Source organism: Pleurodeles waltl, chromosome 5 (assembly GCF_031143425.1).
Source record: "Pleurodeles waltl isolate 20211129_DDA chromosome 5, aPleWal1.hap1.20221129, whole genome shotgun sequence".
Classification (NCBI taxonomy): domain Eukaryota; kingdom Metazoa; phylum Chordata; class Amphibia; order Caudata; family Salamandridae; genus Pleurodeles; species Pleurodeles waltl.
In genome coordinates, this window is record NC_090444.1 from 889815288 (window position 1) to 889838501 (window position 23214).

The window sequence follows — 23214 nt, forward strand, 5'->3', positions numbered from 1 at the left end:
AGGGTATGTGGCCTTTAATTGGTATCAAAGAAACAAAGGGTCACAAGGTTCGCTATGTTGTTTGCAAGCCAGTATGCTCATTTATTTAGTTTAATCATTGTGTTAGTTTCTCATTCAAGAACTTCCCCCAAAAAATCACTTTGTACAGCTCTGGAAAGTACTGTCGCTAGGCCCATCCGACAAATGTTTGGAAGTCTGTACGTTCAGTAACTGCATAAAAAAACAGATCTTTCATTACCGAAGAGCGTGCATCACGGAACCAACTCTATGACACAGACGTCACTACCCCTCCCAGAGACCTCTACTGTCTCTTCTGTGTCACAGACCCACCTTTATGACGCGCGCCGGGGAGGAGCGCGGAGCTGTAACACTCACTCCTGAGCCTACCACCCTAACACAGCCCCGTCCTCCTTCTACAGAGTCCCCTATTGCTGCTGCAGTCCGCCGCCGCGCGACAAGACGAAGCACCTTCCGGCCAAGTAAATGTAAGTGAGGCCTAAGGCATGCGCGCGCGTCTGAGCTGGAGCCTCATATCAGCGAACCTTACAGTTGCGCGTGGCTGAGAAGCCCCATTGTGCTGCGCACTGTATCCTGCGCTGAATGCCCACACTGCACTGAAATTACGGGCTATGCTTTCTTAATTTTTATCATGCGCCCTGCGGCCATTCTAACTTTCGTAACATAATGGCTCTTGGCAAGTATATCATTTTTGTGGGATAAAAGTTCAAACAACTTTCAGGTAAACAAATTCAGATGCCGGGCCCTTTGACTTTTGCTTCTCGTGACTATCCCCTCCCGCTGAAGAAATGCTCATTTTATGAATTCTGGAAGCATAAAATATTGAGCTATCCCAGCTGAAATTCCAACCTTCGTCTGTTAAATTACATCTGATCTGAGACACATTACTGGCGTATCATAGCTGCCAAGTTTTCAGTTTGTTTATGAGCGGCCTTTCCAGGATTTCAGTGCGCTTATGTGCAATAGTTAATGGAACATGTGTGACACGTTGAAGTCCACTTTTTACTATCGAAACAAAGTAGGAATATCAAGAAATTACTAATTTTTGCTGTGTATTGGTCGTAATATAGCTGTAACCCCATCGTAATTAGTTTGAACCACCCGACTGTTAGTCGTAGATTTAGGAATTCTCAAACCTCCACTGCTACTCACACAGAATAATGGGTGACAGACCCACGAGGACTCATTTTTTCAAAATACATTATGGTTCTTTCAAATTCTGATGGGAGCTGGAAGACAAACCTTTACAACATACTGTGCACTTGCAAACTCGAAATTGTCTGAATTAATCTGGTCACTTCTCCCATTTAATCTTCACCTCCTTTACTCTTTAAAAAATATGTTCCACACAGGTGAAACTTTGTCCCATCTTCCTGAAAAGTGATACTGACAAGGGAAAATACTGATGAGAAAAGTTTGATGTGTCCACAATGTTTGCCATTTAAATATACTTATATAGAAACACCGTTGCAATATTGAAGTACGTCTATCTCCAGATGACTTTCATTAATCTTGAAACAATGCTCACAATATTATAATAGTTAATTAATTATTAAAGCGGTTTGTTTGTACATTGTGTTTTTTAAAACACATTGACAACAGAAGCAATAAAATTAAGAGAGCACTTCTTAACTGGCCGGCATGTCGTAATTACGTTGGTGGCTGTTTGCATATGTTTCTGTGCCAGGGTTTTCAGTTAGTGGGGTGGACGGGCGAATTCTTGAAGCTGTAAAGTTCCAGAAATAACTCTGGTGCCAAGAGGGAAAGGAGTTGTAATCACCAAGAACAGGGACTTTAACATTCCTGCTCTCAAAGCCAGGAGTCACACACTTGATCATCCTGCTGTTGTGGACAGGACTACCTGCTCTAATTGAGGTCTTATTGCTGCCAGCACTCATTTCTGGTGTTGTGCAGGTACTAGGCAGGCAGAGACTTTCTTGGTGGGGCGGAGGGCTCAGTGCAAGTGTTGCTGAAACCCTTCAGCTGTCCTCTGGCAGAGCTGAGTTCGGCAGCAGGGCTGGCCTTTTGCACATGGCAGCTGGGCTCATGTCTTTGGTGCTGGGCCCAGATGCTGGCCAGTGTGTGGCGCGCAGAACAGAGGCATACAGAGATGCAGTGTTAGTTTCACCAGATACGGCACGCAATTACGGGCAGCCCCGTCATATCCTTTTTATTAATCAGCGGAGATAGCATGTGCAACCAAGCCATTGTTGGTACGTGAGTGGGGTCAGTTCTCTGATCACCCTTATGCCGACGCACCAGATAGGCAACATTACATTCCTCCTTAACTATAATCATTTTTTTTTTAAATGACCAAAATCGCAATACGTCTGGAGTGTTGAAAACACATTTCCTTTTTGATGCCTTACAGCGCAAACGGGGCTTTCAGGCAAGGTACTTCTAAGTGATTCAGTAGTGAGGTGCCTGCCTGTTCCTTTCGGCCCGGTGAGGTCAACCAATCCAGGAGGTAAAGGTGCGAGACTTCGACTTTGTGGTGTCGTGATCACACCACAGGGCCACAGGTGTTTTGCGGCGGAGTCAGGTGTCACGGACATCGGGTCTTAATAATTGTGCAGCTTCCATGATAAATTTAGTAGATATGATGTTCTTGAAGATAACAGTGTGAGGTGAGGACTGCTGGGGGCAGGATGAGCCACCCGGTAGTCTGCATTTTTTGTGTGATAATAGCTCCTTAAAAGATTGATCTGATATGGGGAGAAGGACTTTCAGTTGCTTTTTCACTTGTTTGGGTATATGTCTCTTTAGGGATTTTCCTCCATCTGTTTTTGAGTGACCTGTTTTTGGCTTTGGGTGACGCACGCTTCTTGGTGAACCATATCACTGACCAGGTGTGAGGAGAGATGTTTTTCCATGGATGATGGTGTTATTGACAGGCACTCACTAATTCTTGGTATTATATGCATTGCAGGGGGAGATCTTAGGAGAGAATTTTGGGGTTGCCATTATTATTATTATAGATTCTATTATGTCAAGTTTCAGCTTCTTTCCAGCACAATTTCACATTCTCAGAGAGTTGCTGTTTAGAGTTGTACTATTTTGGCACTGTGATTTGGAAAGGAAAATCTGGGCAGTGGGTTTCAGTCAGGGTAGAAAGCTGTTATGTTGCCAGTGTAGCCTAAGATATATCCACCAGATGGTGTTGATTGGCTCATGTAAGCTGAAAATTTGAGAGCCAAGATATTTGTTTTTTTGGTTGATATTCCATTTGTTGAGCCTTGAATTGAAGTCACTCAGAACAATAACATTTATGTCAGTTTGGTGGGGGTGGCTACGGAAACCACAGACATTTGTTGTGAAAGAGTTGATTGGGGGTAGAGGGTGGTGAATTAGGAAGAAGGAAACTGTTATTTTGAGGGTCTAATGTAGATCCTGGCCGGTAGGGAAGAGGGGGGAGGGAACAGGGTTACCCCATCACAAATGTGACTGTTTTGATCATATTTATTTGAAGAGTATGCATTTAAGTCTTATGTTCCTAACAGAGGATTGGTTGATTCTAGTTGTAATATTCTTGGTACAGTCATTTTTTTACCTGGCTATAGGCATGAGCTACAGTGAGTGTTAATACTAGCATGAAGGCACTTTCTTATTACCAGTGAGGTGAGGACTCTACTGCCTTTCTGCAGGACTACAAGTCGATTTGAATGCAATTGATGGTTAGGGATCATACATTATGTACCAATAGGCTAAGCTGTTTTTGAGAACTCATGCCTTCATTGTTCCTGGCGTGCAAATGGATTTTCATCATAAAGTATTTCTTTGTAGCCTTTTTCTGTTTCCACATGCCTTTTTCGGGTGAGGAGACATCACATAATTTGGATGCTTAGCACACTTTGTGTTTCTACCCTTGTAGGACTAGAGCTTACCTTTCCTGACCTTTAAAGGCAAACTTAGTTTACCACAGCCAAAGTCACTATTGCTAGATGGACTGCCTCCCTGAATCTCCCATTATTGCAGTGTTGCATCGGGCCAAACACCATCCTTTTCTGAGCACACTTAAGCAGAACTAAGACAACTTTGGTAGCATTCTCCAGGCATGCCCCTATTTTAGAAAGAGATGCCTGTTGTTCGTCCATTGTTGTCAACCATGACCAAGGATATCACGTTGAGGAGGTTGACTGAGTACGGCTGTGGCTGAATATTCTGATGCGGGCTCGGAAAGCTCTGCCGCATGTCAGGCACAAGTGGTCTGTTGGGTTGGTTGTCAAAGAGTTGGCTATGGATTTGCGCAGTTTACACTTCTGCGCCTCTGCAATCCTGCTCTGCTCGTAGGAGGTAGTTCCTTTGTCAGGTGGTAGGGTTTCCCAGGAGTCCTGGTTAATCCCTAAGCTCCTCAAAGAGACTTTCAGCGTGTCTTGAGGTGCTTTTTCTGCCCATCTTGTGTGCGTTTGCATTACACCGGTTCACCATAGAAAAGTCTCTTGGGAGGGCATATGTCTGGCATACATACAAGGTGGCCTGCCCACTTGACTTGGGCTCTCCTCAGCAGGGTGTAAATACTTGGCAGACCAGCTTGAGAGAGGACATCTGTGTCTGGAACTGTGTCCTGCCAGGGAATTTTCAGCAGCCTTCTTAAGCAGTTCATGTGGAAGCGATTCAGCTTTTTGGCATGGCACTCATACACAATCCATGTCTCACAGACATACAGTAGTGTAGGCAGTACGACTGTCATATACATCTTCAGCTTTGTGGACAGTTTGACGCCTCTCCTCTCCCACACTGACTCCCGCAGCCGTCCAAATGCAGAGCTTGCCTTGGCGATGCGTGTGTCTACCTCATCATCAATGTTCACAGATCTGGAGAGTGTGCTGCCGAGGTATGTAAACTTGTCAACAGCTTTCAGGATTTCTCATTCAGCAGTGATAATTGGTTCTGCATACATCTTCTGCGGTGCAAAGTGATGCAAGACCTCAGTCTTCTTGGTACTGATTGCGAGGCCGAAATTTCTGCAGACATTGGGAAAGCTGTTCATGCTGTGCTGCATCTGTGCCTAGTAGGTAAATGAGGCACCAGCAGTTATTAAAACAGCATTAAGCTCTTCAAACATCCTCCTTGAGTGAGGATCAGTTTGACCCAGAAGGTGTTGCAACCCTTTTATTAGAACCCTTCTACACACACCCTTTTTGGCTCAGGCTTGGTTCACTTCATTTTATGTAGTCAAAGTTGAGTGTGGTGGATCCCTAGGCTTTTCCCATTGCTATTTTTACCATTCATGAAACTAGTTTTTCCATTATTTGTTCCAGATGTCCTTTGTGAAACAACAAAATGAGCTATCTGGATGTCAAAGTTCAGGATGATGACTTAGCCCTAAAAAGAAGAAGAGAATCAGGGGTATCAAGCAAATTGGAGCAAAGACTGAGGTCATCCTCTCCAGTTCCAGTCAGAAGCTCAGAATCTCAGCTAACTCAAGCAGCTGGCAGAGATTTGTGAAGGTTTTCACAGATTTGGCTAAATCAAATAATTTGGTAGCAATCTGAGAAACAAATCCCAATGTCAAGGCCCACATGAGCTTGGTAGATCGATGTTTATTGTGGTTTGAAACAGCAGAAGCTTACTGTACCATGCAGGGAGTAGGATCATCTCAAAAGTTTAACATGCATGTTAATCAATTCCAAACTGGATTGTGCCATAATCCTAATCATTGGGCTTCCACAGGTTCACATAGCCTAACTGGAATATGTACAAAACATGATATTACATCTTGTACTTGATTTTGAAAAAGATGGAAGGTTTGCATTAAGTTCCATCATAACTTTTGTTTCTTTTCCGCCGGGGCACTGGAATTTTGCAGCAGAAGAGGACCAAAGTATGCAGGATTGATGACTAAATTATGCAGCAAGAAAAGACAAATTATACAATGTAATGTCTCATATTTTAAAGCAGTATTACGCCTCTATTTTGTCTGTATTTACATATCTTTACACCTTATGCCGGTGGTTGTTAACCTTTGGTCCGTGGACACCTGTGCATCTGTGACACTACTTATGGGATCCGTGAGTTTAGAAAATTAAACAATCTTAGCATATTAATAAATATGTATGCATAATAAAGCAACATATAAAATGTTGAAGAGCTTTGTAAATGTGAAGGAATTTTGAATTGGATGCTTAAAATTAAGTTAGTGTCTATAGCTTGATTTGTAGGAGCTGCACAAGTAGAGAAGACAGTAGTATGGAAAACTTGTGACCTTAATTGAAAGCACAGTTATGTATTGCCAAAAAGAGATCATACATAAGGAGGAATAAAGCAAACTGGTATGCTAGATATGCTAAAGTCTTGCATAGTGCTTTATCTTTTAGAAATAAATCCAAATTTTGACAAACTGTATACTTGTTGCTGTAGTTGTATGCTTTGTATTGAAATTCAGATTATAGAAATTGCATAGGCAGGTGCCCCGGCTTCCAATAGTGGTCCAGTGGAGTCCGCAAACATCACAAGGTTAGGAACCACTGCTGTATGCGCAAAGGTTTCTCTTCATTAAAATCAGTTTCACCCCTAAATACAGAAATTAACAACTGAAAGATGTCCTGCCTCTCTATGAAAAAAGGCCTGCCACAGGCCAGCAACATAAGATGTGTGTGAACATTTTATTAACTTGTGATCCTTTTAATCTAGAAACAACTGTTTCGTTTCCTAAAATCTGCAAATTTTGCAGAAAATTATAGCAAGTGTGACAAGTGCCTTGTGACAAGTGCGACAAATCCATAGCTATGCGGAAAACGTCATTGCAACAAAATCGCCTATTCCAGTGAGTTTCCTATCAGTTTGAGAATCATTGTCATAGTAACATGTTTGCTATTTAGGTGCACTCAAGGAAGTGCCCTGGTCAATCTGATGGAAAATAGAATCAAGTACACACCAGATTGCTGTCTTCCATCAAGTGATCTTGGTTGTGTATGTGTTCCAAGAACCTTAACCCCTTAGACGATCAATCACAGATTTGCTATATTATGGCCAGTGACATGGAAATCTATGGCCAGCAATATGGACCTACCAGACAGTAGAAATCAGAGAATTGAGCTCTTGGATGGCCTTAAGGAAGTGTATGTGCCAGAATGTACACAAGTGCCAAAAAGTGATATTGGTCGTGTATGTGTTCCAAGAACCTTAACCCCTTAGATGATCAATCACAGATTTGCTATATTATGGCCAGCGACATGGAAATCTATGGCTAGCAATTTGGATCTACCAGCCAGAGAATTGAGCTCTTGGATGGCCGTAAGGAACTGTATGTGGCAGAATGTACACAAGTGTCAAAAAGTATGGTAATGTGTTTTGCTGAGTTGGAAACAATGTTGAAACAAAGGACAATACCATATCTCAGTTCGACCCTCAAAAAAAGTGGAGACTCAGACAAGCATCATCAAGTAAGACAACAAAACCTACCACACCAACACCTTTTTTAATAAGATATCAAACACTTAAGAATTGTTGAAAAAACACAAATTCAAGCATGAACCTCTTTCACGGAAACATTCTGGGGTAAAAGAGGAGGGAAAACCTGTTTAAAAAGAAGCTCAAATAAAAGAGCAGCACACGATCACCATACCAAGTGTTAAAATGTGGTAACTAATATATCTCATAATAGTCTTAGGTTTCAGTAAATTGTAAATCGAAATAAAGGCGTCTCTTTTGCATGGTGTATCCATGTGGATATTGCAATTTAAAAGACTAACATATTTTTTTTCATGAAATTTAAGCTTCAGTAATTCTTTACTTTGACATTACCAAAACCTTAATTGAGAGAAAGCAATATAAAAGAAATTGAACACCTAAGTTAATTGCTGCCACTAGATAGTTCATAAAATGTACCCCAAAGTTTGAAGTAACATTAATTTTTGGGGTACTACCCCCCCTTATAAATTTCAGTCGGCTATTGTAATGTATCTGTTAGATTTCACCAGGAAGTTTGTCATACATACATACAAACACACACACACACTCTCTCTCCCTTTCTCTGTTTAGAAAATCTTCAAAAGTGTTGGTTAGTTTACAAAATATTGTTTTCCCACACATAGTAACCCTACCAATCTGCATTCCTCCTCCTTTCCACTGCCCCTTAAGCCCCTTTCATGCACTCTCCTTGTCGTAAAGTGTATTTTAACATTATGTGCCTGTGTGAAAATCTGAAGCTCAACCTCCCCCATTTTACTGTCCCAAGTTATTCTCCTGTGGATCACATATATAGGCCTAGATGTATGGTGGCCTAGCATAATTTTTTTTACGCTATAGTGGCGTTGGAAGGGAAAAAAAGCTGCACCATGTTTACAAAGTGGAGCAATGGTTGCACTTTGTAACCCCTTGCGCCACATTATGCCTGTACCAGGCATAATGTATGCAAGGGGGGCTCTGGCCCTGGGGGGGGCTGTAAAAATGATGCAAAGGAATCTATGAGATTCCTTTGTGCCTGCTAAGTGTAGGCATTACAAAGAGGCTCCCATTGTGTTCAATGCAAAGCGCCTGACTAGCGTACAAAATTGTGACACTAGTCCCCCTGACTACCGCTATGGTGCGCCATATTTTAAATATGGCACACACATGATGGCGCTAGGGGGGGTGCTAAGGGGTGCAAGAAAGTGGTGCTGCACTAGGTGCAGTTGCAATTTTCATAAATCTGGGCCATAATTCAGTAACACTAAAGCATGCCATCATTCACCTTCTGATTTCAGCTTGTCCTATGGGATTGCCCAGAACACAATATCAGCTGTCACAGACATACCAAAACTGGTATCAGTCGAGGCCTGCCTAATTGGCATATTCCTGAGATCACCCCGTGCACAAAGTTACTATGAAGTTCACAGATATCCTACTCCAGCTGGCCAAACGATGCAGGACAATGCAGTGGAAGTCCACTCACCCACTGACCAGGGCTATCTGACAGGTGGACATTGTTTTCATGGCCAAGGTAGAAATGACAATGCTCGACAAGGAGGAATGCAAAGGTCTACAACGACATCCAGTCTCAGACCAGTGGGATACCTTAGTGCAAGACCTTAAATGGTATGGGGAAGGTGACGATCATCCCCCATAGTGGACGTGGTGCTGTTCCCAGGAACGTGGTCAAACCTGCCATGCTGCACCCTAACTGAAATCCCTATCTTTTGCTGTGTAGAACAGCCCTCAGGGACGGACTGGAAACCCATACCAGACCTGGCAGTTTAGTCAGACTAGCCCCTGGATTGGGGGTGAGGTGGGGGTGCAAGTGCAAAGCACTGCTGCTTTTGTTACTGGGGGCGGTTTTGCAGCACTGCTGCAAAACCACCCCCCAGTATCACAGGCATTTTTGCAATGCAATAGGTCTCGCATTTGCTTGAGTTACAGCTATTGGCATTGTAAAATCATAACTGGACTTTTCTTGCCACATAAATTGGTCAACCCTGCCTCATAATTTTGTCTTTTCCTGCCATATAATTCCAGTGGCCCTGCAGATAGTTAAAGCACTTCCATTTGCCGTCTTCCTCTATCTGCATCAAAAAATAAAAATGTTGCCATTTAGCATGCTAATTCAAATCTGCCATGCTAATTCCATTAGAATACTACTTTCACCACCCCACCATCAAAGTTGCTGGCTGGCTAACACAATTCCCCCAAAAAAGACACAAGACAGCTGCAGAGGAGAAATAAACTATAAGGGTCACCCAAACATATTAAGAGTGTTCAAACTGTCATAATGTATTAAGGATGGTAACTTTCCCTGAAATATAGTCATAATTGCAATAAGGAGAGATTATTAAAACATATACAACTATCATATAAGCCTTTAGCAAAAATAAACTTTTGGCATTAGACTGTAATGCTCAAAAGATCCCCTAGAGAGTGCCATATCACAAACATCATTTGCATAAAACATGTTCATGTAACCATATTGTTAGCTCCTGAAGAACATAACCCCATGAATAAACAAGAAAATATAATGCAGTGTTACTATATACTTAGCTCCTAGAGAGTGTTTTTAGGGCTGACTGGCCTATTAGAAAACAAATATTTTAACCATGAGAAAGCGTAAAAGACATTGCATGGTGGGAGGGTTTATAGTGTGGGGACTCAGAGATGATATGGACAAAAAAGAGCACATTGTGGTCAATGTTTTGAAGTTAGTCTCATTGTCCTAGGACCACCACAGGCTGAGTTGTGAGCAGAAACGTTATGTGAAAGTACTGCCCTGCAAAGCAATATGGGGCACGTTTCCATGCCACAAATATTTTAACCTCTTAGCTGCTGGGCCTTCCCCCCCGCCCCACAGTGCTGAGCCCTTTTTTGGCTATTTGGGGTAGTTCGCGCTTAGGCCTTCATAACATTTTGTCCACATAAGCTATCCACGCCAAATTTACGTCCTTTTTTTCCAACATCCTAGAGATTCTTTTGGTACCCATAGTTTGTGGTTTCCCCTGGAGGAGACCAAGAAATTAGCCAAAATACAGTGAAAATTTAGTTTTTTTTAAACAAATGGGAAAAAAGGGCTGCCGAAGAAGGCTTGTGTTTTTTTCCCTGAAAATGGCATCAACAAAGGCTTTCTGGTGCTAAAATCACCATCTTCCCACCTTTCAGGAACGGGCAGACTTGAATCAGAAAACCACATTTTTCAACACAATTTTGGCATTTTACTGGGACATACCCCATTTTTACTATTTTTGGTGCTTTCAGCCTCCTTCCAGTTAGTGACAGGAATGGGTGTGAAACCAATGCTGGATCCCGGAAAACTAAACATTTCTGAAAAGTAGACAAAATTCTGAATTCAGCAAGGGATCATTTGTGTAGATCCTACAAGGGTTTCCTACAGAAAATAACAGCTGAAATAAAAAAATATTGAAAGTGAGCTGAAAAAAACAGCCATTTTTCTCCACGTTTTACTCTGTAACTTTTTCCTGCAATGTCAGATGTTTTAAAGCAATATACCGTTACGTGTGCTGGACTCTTCCGATTGCGAGGATATATAGGGCTTGTAGGTTCATCAAGATCCCTAGGTACCCAGAGCCAATAAATGAGGTGCACCTTGCAATGGGTTTTCATTCTATTCCGGGTATACAGCAATTCCTTTGCTGAAATATAAAGAGTGAAAAATAGGTATCGAGAAAACCTTTGTATTTCCAAAATGGGCATAAGATAAGGTGTTGAGAAGCAGTGGTTATTTGCACATCTCTGAATTCCGGGGTGCCCATACTAGCATGTGAATTACCGGCCATTTCTCAAATAGACGTCTTTTTTACACACTGTCTTACATTTGGAAGGAAAAAATGTAGAGAAAGACCAGGGGCAATAACACTTGTTTTGCTATTCTGTATTCCCCCAAGTCTCCCGATAAAAATGGTACCTCACTTGTGTGGGTAGGCCTAGCGCCCGCGGTAGGAAATACCCCAAAACACAACGTGGACACATCCCATTTTTTGACAGAAAACAGAGGTGTTTTTTGCAGAGTGCCTACCTGTAGATTTTGGCCTCTAGCTCAGCCGGCACCGAGGGAAACCTACCAAACCTGTGCATTTTTTTAAACTAGAGACCTAGGGGAATCCAAGATGGGGTGACTTGTGGGGCTCTGACCAGGTTCTGTTACCCAGAGTCCTCTGCAAACCTCAAAATTTGGCCCAAAAAACACTTTACCTCACATTTCGGTGACAGAAAGTTCTGTAATCTGAGAGGAGCCACAAATTTCCTTCCACCCAGCGTTCCTCCAAGTCTCCCGATAAAAATGGTACCTCACTTGCGTGGGTAGGCCTAGCGCCCAGAAATGGAAATGGCCCAAAACACAACGTGGACACATCACATTTTTTCACAGAAAACAGAGGTGTTTTTTACAAAGTGCCTACCTGTGGATTTTGGCCTCTAGCTCAGCTGGCACCTAGGGAAACCTACCAAACCTGTGCATTTTTGAAAACTAGAGACCTTATGGAATCCAAGATGGGGTGACTTGTGGGGCTCTGACCAGGTTCTGTTACCCAGAATCCTTTGCAAACCTCAAAATTTGGCTAAAAAGACATATTTTCCTCACATTTCGGTGACAGAAAGTTCTGGAATCTGAGAGGAGCCACAAATTTCCTTCCACCCAGCATTCCCCCAAGTCTCCCGATAAAAATGGTACCTCACTTGCGTGGGTAGGCCTAGCGCCCAGAAATGGAAATGGCCCAAAACACAACGTGGACACATCACATTTTTTCACAGAAAACAGAGTTGTTTTTTACAAAGTGTCTACCTGTGGATTTTGGCCTCTAGCTCAGCTGGCACCTAGGGAAACCTACCAAACCTGTGCATTTTTGAAAACTAGAGACCTAGGGGAATCTAAGATGGGGTGACTTGTGGGGCTCTGACCAGATTCTGTTACCCACAATCCTTTGCAAACCTCAAAATTTGTCTAAAAAGACACATTTTCCTCACATTTCGGTGACAGAAAGTTCTAGAATCTGAGAGGAGCCACAAATTTCCTTCCACCCAGCGTTCCCCCAAGTCTCCCGATACAAATGGTACCTCACTTGCGTGGGTAGGCCTAGCGCCCAGAAATGGAAATGGCCCAAAACACAACGTGGACACATCACATTTTTTCACAGAAAACAGAGTTGTTTTTTACAAAGTGCCTACCTGTGGATTTTGGCCTCTAGCTCAGCTGGCACCTAGGGAAACCTACCAAACCTGTGCATTTATGAAAACTAGAGACCTAGGGGAATCCAAGATGGGGTGACTTGTGGGGCTCTGACCAGGTTCTGTTACCCAGAATCCTTTGCAAACCTCAAAATTTGGCTAAAAAGACACATTTTCCTCATATTTCAGTGACAGACAGTTCTGGAATCTGAGAGGAGCCACAAATTTCCTTCCACCCAGCGTTCCCCCAAGTCTCCCGATACAAATGGTACCTCACTTGCGTGGGTAGGCCTAGCGCCCACAAATGGAAATGGCCCAAAACACAACGTGGACACATCACATTTTTTCACAGAAAACAAAGGTGTTTTTTACAAAGTGCCTACCTGTGGATTTTGGCCTCTAGCTCAGCCGGCACCTGGGGAAACCTAGCAAACCAGCGCATTTTTTAAAACTAGAGACCTAGGGCAATCCAAGATGGGGTGACTTGTGGTTGCAAACCTCAAAATTTGGCTAAAAAGACACATTTTCCTCACATTTCAGTGACAGAAAGTTCTGGAATCTGAGAGGAGCCACAAATTTCCTTCCACCCAGCGTTCCCCCAAGTCTCCCGATACAAATGGTACCTCACTTGCGTGGGTAGGCCTAGCGCCCACAAATGGAAATGGCCCAAAACACAACGTGGGCACATCACATTTTTTCACAGAAAACAGAGGTGTTTTTTACAAAAGTGCCTACCTGTGGATTTTGGCCTCTAGCTCAGCCGGCACCTGGGGAAACCTAGCAAACCAGCGCATTTTTTAAAACTAGAGACCTAGGGGAATCCAAGATGGGGTGACTTGTGGGGCTCTGACCAGGTTCTGTTACCCAGAATCCTTTGCAAACCTCAAAATTTTGCTAAAAAAACACATTTACCTCACATTTCGGTGACAGAAAGTTCTGGAATCGGAGAGGAGCCACAAATTTCCTTCCACCCAGCGTTCCCCCAAGTCTCCCGATAAAAATGGTACCTCACTTGCGTAGGTAGGCCTAGCGCCCACAAATGGAAATGGCCCAAAACACAACGTGGACACATCACATTGTTTCATAGAAAACAGAGGTGTTTTTTTACAAAGTGCCTACCTGTGGATTTTGGCCTCTAGCTCAGCCGGCACCTGGGGAAATCTAGCAAACCAGCGCATTTTTTTAAACTAGAGACCTAGGGGAATCCAAGATGGGGTGACTTGTGGGGCTCTGACCAGGTTCTGTTACCCAGAATCCTTTGCAAACCTCAAAATTGTGCTAAAAAAACACATTTTCCTCACATTTCGGTGATAGAAAGTTCTGGAATCTGAGAGGAGCCACAAATTTCCTTCCACCCAGCGTTCCCCCAAGTATCCCGATAAAAATGGTACCTCACTTGCGTGGGTAGGCCTAGCGCCCAAAAATGGAAATGGCCCAAAACCCAACGTGGACACATCACATTTTTTCACAGAAAACAGAGGTGTTTTTTACAAAGTGCCTACCTGTGGATTTTGGCCTCTAGCTCAGCCGGCACCTGGGGAAACCTAGCAAACCAGAGCATTTTTGAAAACTAGAGACCTAGGGAAATCCAAGATGGGGTGACTTGTGTGGCTCTGACCAGGTTCTGTTATCCAGAATCCTTTGCAAACCTCAAAATTTGGCTAAAAAAACACATTTTCCTCATATTTTGGTGACAGAAAGTTCGGGAATCTGAGAGGAGTCACAAATTTCCTTCCACCCAGCGTTCCCCCAAGTCTCCCGATAAAAATGGTACCTCACTTGCGTGGGTAGGCCTAGCGCCCACAAATGGAAATGGCCCAAAACACAACGTGGACACATCACATTTTTTCACAGAAAACAGAGGTGTTTTTTACAAAGTGCCTACCTGTGGATTTTGGCCTCTAGCTCAGCCGGCACCTGGGGAAACCTAGCAAACCAGCGCATTTATTTAAACTAGAGACCTAGGGGAATCCAAGATGGGGTGACTTGTGGGGCTCTGACCAGGTTCTGTTACCCAAAATCCTCTGCAAACCTCAAAGTTTTGCTAAAAAAACACATTTTCCTCACATTTCGGTGACAGAAAGTTCTGGAATCTGAGAGGAGCCACAAATTTCCTTCCACCCAGCGTTCCCCCAAGTCTCCCGATAACAATGGTACCTCACTTGCGTGGGTAGGCCTAGCGCCCACAAATGGAAATGGCCCAAAACCCAACGTGGACACATCACATTTTTTCACAGAAAACAGAGGTGTTTTTTACAAATTGCCTACCTGTGGATTTTGGCCTCTAGCTCAGCCGGCACCTGGGGAAACCTAGCAAACCAGAGCATTTTTGAAAACTAGAGACCTAGGGGAATCCAAGATGGGGTGACTTGTGTGGCTCTGACCAGGTTCTGTTATCCAGAATCCTTTGCAAACCTCAAAATTTGGCTAAAAAAACAAATTTTCCTCACATTTCGGTGACAGAAAGTTCTGGAATCTGAGAGGAGTCACAAATTTCCTTCCACCCAGCGGTCCCCCAAGTCTCCTGATAAAAATGGTACCTCATTTGCGTGGGTAGGCCTAGCGCCCACAAATGGAAATGGCCCAAAACACAACGTGGACACATCACATTTTTTCACAGAAAACAGAGGTGTTTTTTACAAAGTGCCTACCTGTGGATTTTGGCCTCTAGCTCAGCCGGCACCTGGGGAAACCTAGCAAACCAGCGCATTTTTTAAAACTAGACACCTAGGGGAATCCAAGATGGGGTGACTTGTGGGGCTCTGACCAGGTTCTGTTACCCAGAATCCTTTGCAAACCTCAAAATTTGGCTAAAAAAACACATTTACCTCACATTTTGGTGACAGAAAGTTCTGGAATCGGAGAGGAGCCACATATTTCCTTCCACCCAGCGTTCCCCCAAGTCTCCCGATAAAAATGGTACCTCACTTGCGTGGGTAGGCCTAGCGCCCACAAATGGAAATGGCCCAAAACACAACGTGGACACATCACATTGTTTCATAGAAAACAGAGGTGTTTTTTACAAAGTGCCTACCTGTGGATTTTGGCCTCTAGCTCAGCTGGCACCTAGGGAAACCTACCAAACCTGTGCATTTTTTAAAACTAGAGACCTAGGGGAATCCAAGATGGGGTGACTTGTGGGGCTCTGACCAGGTTCTGTTACCCAGAATCCTTTGCAAACCTCAAAATTTGGCTAAAAAGACACATTTTCCTCACATTTCAGTGACAGAAAATTCTGGAATCTGAGAGGAGCCACAAATTTCCTTCCACCCAGCATTCCCCCAAGTCTCCCGATACAAATGGTACCTCACTTGCGTGGGTAGGCCTAGCGCCCACAAATGGAAATGGCCCAAAACACAACGTGGACACATCACATTTTTTCACAGAAAACAGAGGTGTTTTTTACAAAGTGCCTACCTGTGGATTTTGGCCTCTAGCTCAGCCGGCACCTTGGGAAACCTAGCAAACCAGCGCATTTTTTTAAACTAGAGACCTAGGGGAATTCAAGATTGGGTGACTTGTGGGGCTCTGACCAGGTTCTGTTACCCAGAATCCTTTGCAAACCTCAAAATTTGGCTAAAAAGACACATTTTCCTCACATTTCGGTGATAGAAAGTTCTGGAATCTGAGAGGAGCCACAAATTTCCTTCCACCCAGCATTCCCCCAAGTCTCCCGATACAAATGGTACCTCACTTGCGTGGGTAGGCCTAGCGCCCACAAATGGAAATGGCCCAAAACACAACGTGGACACATCACATTTTTTTACAGAAAAGAGAGGTGTTTTTTACAAAGTGCCTACCTGTGGATTTTGGCCTCTAGCTCAGCCGGCACCTTGGGAAACCTAGCAAACCAGCGCATTTTTTTAAACTAGAGACCTAGGGGAATCCAAGATGGGGTGACTTGTGGGGCTCTGACCAGGTTCTGTTACCCAGAATCCTTTGCAAACCTCAAAATTATGCTAAAAAAACACATTTTCCTCACATTTCGGTGATAGAAAGTTCTGGAATCTGAGAGGAGCCACAAATTTCCTTCCACCCAGCGTTCCCCCAAGTCTCCCGATAACAATGGTACCTCACTTGCGTGGGTATGCCCAGCGCCCACAAATGGAAATGGCCCAAAACACAACGTGGACACATCACATTTTTTCACAGAAAACAGAGGTGTTTTTTACAAAGTGCCTACCTGTGGATTTTGGCCTCTAGCTCAGCCGGCACCTGGGGAAACCTAGCAAACCAGCGCATTTTTGAAAACTAGACACCCAGGGGAATCCAAGTTGGGGTGACTTGTGGGGCTCTGACCAGGTTCTGTTACCCAGAATCCTTTGCAAACCTCAGAATTTGGCTAAAAAAACACATTTTCCTCACATTTCGGTGACAGAAAATTCTGGAATCTGAGAGGAGCCACAAATTTCCTTCCACCCAGCATTCCCCCAAGTCTCCCGATACAAATGGTACCTCACTTGCGTGGGTAGGCCTAGCGCCCACAAATGGAAATGGCCCAAAACACAACGTGGACACATCACATTTTTTCACAGAAAACAGAGGTGTTTTTTACAAAGTGCCTACCTGTGGATTTTGGCCTCTAGCTCAGCCGGCACCTTGGGAAACCTAGCAAACCAGCGCATTTTTTTAAACTAGAGACCTAGGGGAATTCAAGATTGGGTGACTTGTGGAGCTCTGACCAGGTTCTGTTACCCAGAATCCTTTGCAAACCTCAAAATTTGGCTAAAAAGACACATTTTCCTCACATTTCGGTGATAGAAAGTTCTGGAATCTGAGAGGAGCCACAAATTTCCTTCCACCCAGCATTCCCCCAAGTCTCCCGATACAAATGGTACCTCACTTGCGTGGGTAGGCCTAGCGCCCACAAATGGAAATGGCCCAAAACACAACGTGGACACATCACATTTTTTTACAGAAAAGAGAGGTGTTTTTTACAAAGTGCCTACCTGTGGATTTTGGCCTCTAGCTCAGCCGGCACCTTGGGAAACCTAGCAAACCAAAGCATTTTTGAAAACTAGAGACCTAGGGGAATCCAAGATGGGGTGACTTGTGGGGCTCTGACCAGGTTCTGTTACCCAGAATCCTTTGCAAACCTCAAAATTGTGCTAAAAAAACACATTTTCCTCACATTTCGGTGATAGAAAGTTCTGGAATCTGAGAGGAGCCACAAATTTCCTTCCACCCAGCGTTCCCCCAAGTATCCCGATAAAAATGGTACCTCACTTGCGTGGGTAGGCCTAGCGCCCACAAATGGAAATGGCCCAAAACACAACATGGACACATCACATTTTTTCACAGAAAACAGAGGTGTTTTTTACAAAGTGCCTACCTGTGGATTTTGGCCTCTAGCTCAGCCGGCACCTTGGGAAACCTAGCAAACCAGCGCATTTTTTTAAACTAGAGACCTAGGGGAATTCAAGATGGGGTCACTTGTGGGGCTCTGACCAGGTTCTGTTACCCAGAATCCTTTGCAAACCTCAAAATTTGGCTAAAAAGACACATTTTCCTCACATTTCGGTGATAGAAAGTTCTGGAATCTGAGAGGAGCCACAAATTTCCTTCCACCCAGCATTCCCCCAAGTCTCCCGATACAAATGGTACCTCACTTGCGTGGGTAGGCCTAGCGCCCACAAATGGAAATGGCCCAAAACACAACGTGGACACATCACATTTTTTTACAGAAAAGAGAGGTGTTTTTTACAAAGTGCCTACCTGTGGATTTTGGCCTCTAGCTCAGCCGGCACCTTGGGAAACCTAGCAAACCAAAGCATTTTTGAAAACTAGAGACCTAGGGGAATCCAAGATGGGGTTACTTGTGTGGCTCTGACCAGGTTCTGTTATCCAGAATCCTTTGCAAACCTCAAACTTTGGCTAAAAAAACACATTTTCCTCACATTTCGGTGACAGAAAGTTCTGGAATCTGAGAGGAGTCACAAATTTCCTTCCACCCAGCGGTCCCCCAAGTCTCCTGATAAAAATGGTACCTCATTTGCGTGGGTAGGCCTAGCGCCCACAAATGGAAATGGCCCAAAACACAACATGGACACATCACATTTTTTCACAGAAAACAGAGGTGTTTTTTACAAAGTGCCTACCTGTGGATTTTGGCCTCTAGCTCAGCCGGCACCTGGGGAAACCTAGCAAACCAGCGCATTTTTTAAAACTAGACACCTAGGGGAATCCAAGATGGGGTGACTTGTGGGGCTCTGACCAGGTTCTGTTACCCAGAATCCTTTGCAAACCTCAAAATATGGCTAAAAAAACACATTTACCTCTCATTTTGGTGACAGAAAGTTCTGGAATCGGAGAGGAGCCACAAATTTCCTTCCACCCAGCATTCCCCCAAGTCTCCCGATACAAATGGTACCTCACTTGCGTGGGTAGGCCTAGCGCCCACAAATGGAAATGGCCCAAAACACAACATGGACACATCACATTTTTTCACAGAAAACAGAGGTGTTTTTTACAAAGTGCCTACCTGTGGATTTTGGCCTCTAGCTCAGCCGGCACCTTGGGAAACCTAGCAAACCAGCGCATTTTTTTAAACTAGAGACCTAGGGGAATTCAAGATGGGGTCACTTGTGGGGCTCTGACCAGGTTCTGTTACCCAGAATCCTTTGCAAACCTGAAAATTTTGCTAAAAAAAACACATTTTCCTCACATTTCGGGGGTAGAAAGTTCTGGAATCTGAGAGGAGCCACAAATTTCCTTCCACCCAGCGTTCCCCCAAGTCTCCCGATAAAAATGGTACCTCACTTGCGTGGGTATGCCCAGCGCCCATAAATGGAAATGGCCCAAAACACAACGTGGACACATCACATTTTTTCACAGAAAACAGAGGTGTTTTTTACAAAGTGCCTACCTGTGGATTTTGGCCTCTAGCTCAGCCGGCACCTGGGGAAACCTAGCAAACCAGCGCATTTTTGAAAACTAGACACCTAGGGGAATGCAAGATGGGGTGACTTGTGGGGCTCTGACCAGGTTCTGTTACCCAGAATCCTTTGCAAACCTCAGAATTTGGCTAAAAAAACACATTTACCTCACATTTTGGTGACAGAAAGTTCTGGAATCGGAGAGGAGCCACAAATTTCCTTCCCCCCAGCGTTCCCCCAAGTCTCCCGATAAAAATGGTCCCTCACTTGCGTGGGTAGGCCTAGCGCCCACAAATGGAAATGGCCCAAAACACAACGTGGACACATCACATTGTTTCATAGAAAACAGAGGTGTTTTTTACAATGTGCCTACCTGTGGATTTTGGCCTCTAGCTCAGCTGGCACCTAGGGAAACCTACCAAACCTGTGCATTTTTTTAAACCAGAGATCTAGGGGAATCCAAGATGGGCTTGACTTGTGGGGCTCTGACCAGGTTCTGTTACCCAGAATCCTCTGCAAACCTCAAAATTTGGCCCAAAAAACACTTTTCCTCACATTTTGGCGACAGAAAGTTCTGGAATCTGACAGGAGTCACAAATTTCCTTCCACCCAGCGTTCCCCCAAGTCTCCCGATAAAAATGGTACCTCAGTTGCGTGGGTAGGCCTAGCGCCCTCGAATGGAAATGGCCCAAAACACAACGTGGACACATCGCATTTTTTCACAGAAAACAGAGGTGTTTTTTACAAAGTGCCTACCTGTGGATTTTGGCCTCTAGCTCAGCCTGGACCTGGGGAAACCTAGCAAACCAGCGCATTTCTGAAAACTAGAGACCTAGGGGAATCCAATATGGGGTAACTTGTCGGGCTCTGACCAGGTTCTGTTACCCAGAATCCTTTGCAAACCTCAAAATTTGGCTAAAAAACACATTTTCCTCACATTTCGGTGACAGAAAGTTCTGGAATCTGAGAGGAGCCACAAATTTCCTTCCACCCAGCGTTCCCCCAAGTCTTCCGATACAAATGGTACCTCACTTGCGTGGGTAGGCCTAGCACCCACAAATGGAAATGGCCCAAAACACAACGTGGACACATCACATTTTTTCACAGAAAACAGAGGTGTTTTTTACAAAGTCCCTACCTGTGGATTTTGGCCTCTAGCTCAGCCGGCACCTGGGGAAACCTAGCAAACCAGAGCATTTTTTAAAACTGGAGACCTAGGGGAATCCAAGATGGGGTGACTTGTGTGGCTCTGACCAGGTTCTGTTATCCAGAATTCTTTGCAAACCTCAGAATTTGGCTAAAAAAACACATTTTCCTCACATTTCAGTGACAGAAAGTTCTGGAATCTGAGAGGAGTCACAAATTTCCTTCCACCCAGCATTCCCCCAAGTATCCCGATAAAAATGGTACCTCACTTGCGTGGGTAGGCCTAGCGCCCACAAATGGAAATGGCCCAAAACACAACGTGGACACATCACATTGTTTCATAGAAAACAGAGGTGTTTTTTACAAAGTGCCTACCTGTGGATTTTGGCCTCTAGCTCAGCTGGCACCTAGGGAAACCTACCAAACCTGTGCATTTTTTAAAACTAGAGATCTAGGGGAATCCAAGATGGGCTTGACTTGTGGGGCTCTGACCAGGTTCTGTTACCCAGAATCCTCTGCAAACCTCAAAATTTGGCCCAAAAAACACTTTTTCTCACATTTTGGCGACATAAAGTTCTGGAATCTGACAGGAGTCACAAATTTCCTTCCACCCAGAGTCCCCCCAAGTCTCCCGATAAAAATGGTACCTCAGTTGCGTGGGTAGGCGTAGCGCCCTCGAATGGAAATGGCCCAAAACACAACGTGGACACATTACATGTTTTCACAGAAAACAGAGGTGTTTTTTACAAAGTGCCTACGTGTGGATTTTGGCCTCTAGCTCAGCCTGGACCTGGGGAAACCTAGCAAACCAGCGCATTTTTGAAAACTAGAGACCTAGGGGAATCCAATATGGGGTGACTTGTCGGGCTCTGACCAGGTTCTCTTACCCAGAATCCTTTGCAAACCTCAAGATTTGGCTAAAAAACTCATTTTCCTCACATTTCGGTGACAGAAAGTTCTGGAATCTGAGAGGAGCCACAAATTTCCTTCCACCCAGCGTTCCCCCAAGTCTTCCGATACAAATGGTACCTCACTTGCGTGGGTAGGCCTCGCGCCCACAAATGGAAATGGCCCAAAACCCAACGTGGACACATCACATTTTTTCACAGAAAACAGAGGTGTTTTTTACAAAGTGCCTACCTGTGGATTTTGGCCTCTAGCTCAGCCGGCACCTGGGGAAACCTAGCAAACCAGAGCATTTTTGAAAACTAGAGACCTAGGGGAATCCAAGATGGGGTGACTTGTGTGGCTCTGACCAGGTTCTGTTATCCAGAATCCTTTGCAAACCTCAAAATTTGGCTAAAAAAACACATTTACCTCACATTTTGGTGACAGAAAGTTCTGGAATCGGAGAGGAGCCACACATTTCCTTCCACCCAGCGGTCCCCCAAGTCTCCTGATAAAAATGGTACCTCACTTGCGTGGGTAGGCCTAGCGCCCACAAATGGAAATGGCCCAAAACACAACGTGGACACATCACATTGTTTCATAGAAAACAGAGGTGTTTTTTACAAAGTGCCTACCTGTGGATTTTGGCCTCTAGCTCAGCTGGCACCTAGGGAAACCTACCAAACCTGTGCATTTTTTAAAACTAGAGATCTAGGGGAATCCAAGATGGGCTTGACTTGTGGGGCTCTGACCAGGTTCTGTTACCCAGAATCCTCTGCAAACCTCAAAATTTGGCCCAAAAAACACTTCCTCACATTTTGGCGACAGAAAGTTCTGGAATCTGACAGGAGTCACAAATTTCCTTCCAACCAGCGTTCCCCCAAGTCTCCCGATAAAAATGGTACCTCAGTTGCGTGGGTAGGCCTAGCGCCCTCGAATGGAAATGGCCCAAAAAGCAACGTGGACACATCACATTTTCTCACAGAATACAGAGGTGTTTTTTACAAAGTGCCTACCTGTGGATTTTGGCCTCTAGCTCAGCCGGCACCTGGGGAAACCTAGCAAACCAGCGCATTTTTTTAAACTAGACACCTAGGGGAATCCAAGATGGGGTGACTTGTCGGGCTCTGACCAGGTTCTGTTACCCAGAATCCTTTGCAAACCTCAAAATTTGGCTAAAAAACACATTTTCCTCACATTTCGGTGATAGAAAGTTCTGGAATCTGAGAGGAGCCACAAATTTCCTTCCACCCAGCGTTCCCCCAAGTCTTCCGATACAAATGGTACCTCACTTGCGTGGGTAGGCCTAGCGCCCACAAATGGAAATGGCCCAAAACACAACGTGGACACATCACATTTTTTCACAGAAAACAGAGGTGTTTTTTACAAAGTGCCTACCTGTGGATTTTGGCCTCTAGCTCAGCCGGCACCTGGGGAAACCTAGCAAACCAGCGCATTTATTTAAACTAGAGACCTAGGGGAATCCAAGATGGGGTGACTTGTGTGGCTCTGACCATGTTCTGTTATCCAGAATCTTTTGCAAACCTCAAAATTTGGCTAAAAAAACACATTTTCCTCACATTTCGGTGACAGAAAGTTCTGGAATCTGAGAGGAGTCACAAATTTCCTTCCACCCAGCGTTCCCCCAAGTCTCCCGATAAAAATGGTACCTCACTTGCGTGGGTAGGCCTAGCGCCCA

The 23214-nt window shown here is 44.3% G+C and overlaps 1 protein-coding gene across 2 annotated transcripts in view; it reads left to right on the forward strand.

Annotated features, from left to right (window-relative positions):
* Window positions 1–344: 344 nt before the first annotated feature.
* LOC138296130 (PHD finger protein 7-like) overlaps window positions 345–23214 on the forward strand; it is a 1092052-nt gene continuing 1069182 nt past the window's right edge. For both annotated transcript variants that reach the window (XM_069234996.1, XM_069234998.1), the window contains exon 1: window positions 345–485. The gene's annotated coding sequence lies outside the window, so the exon portion shown is untranslated. The remainder of the gene's footprint in view (window positions 486–23214) is intronic.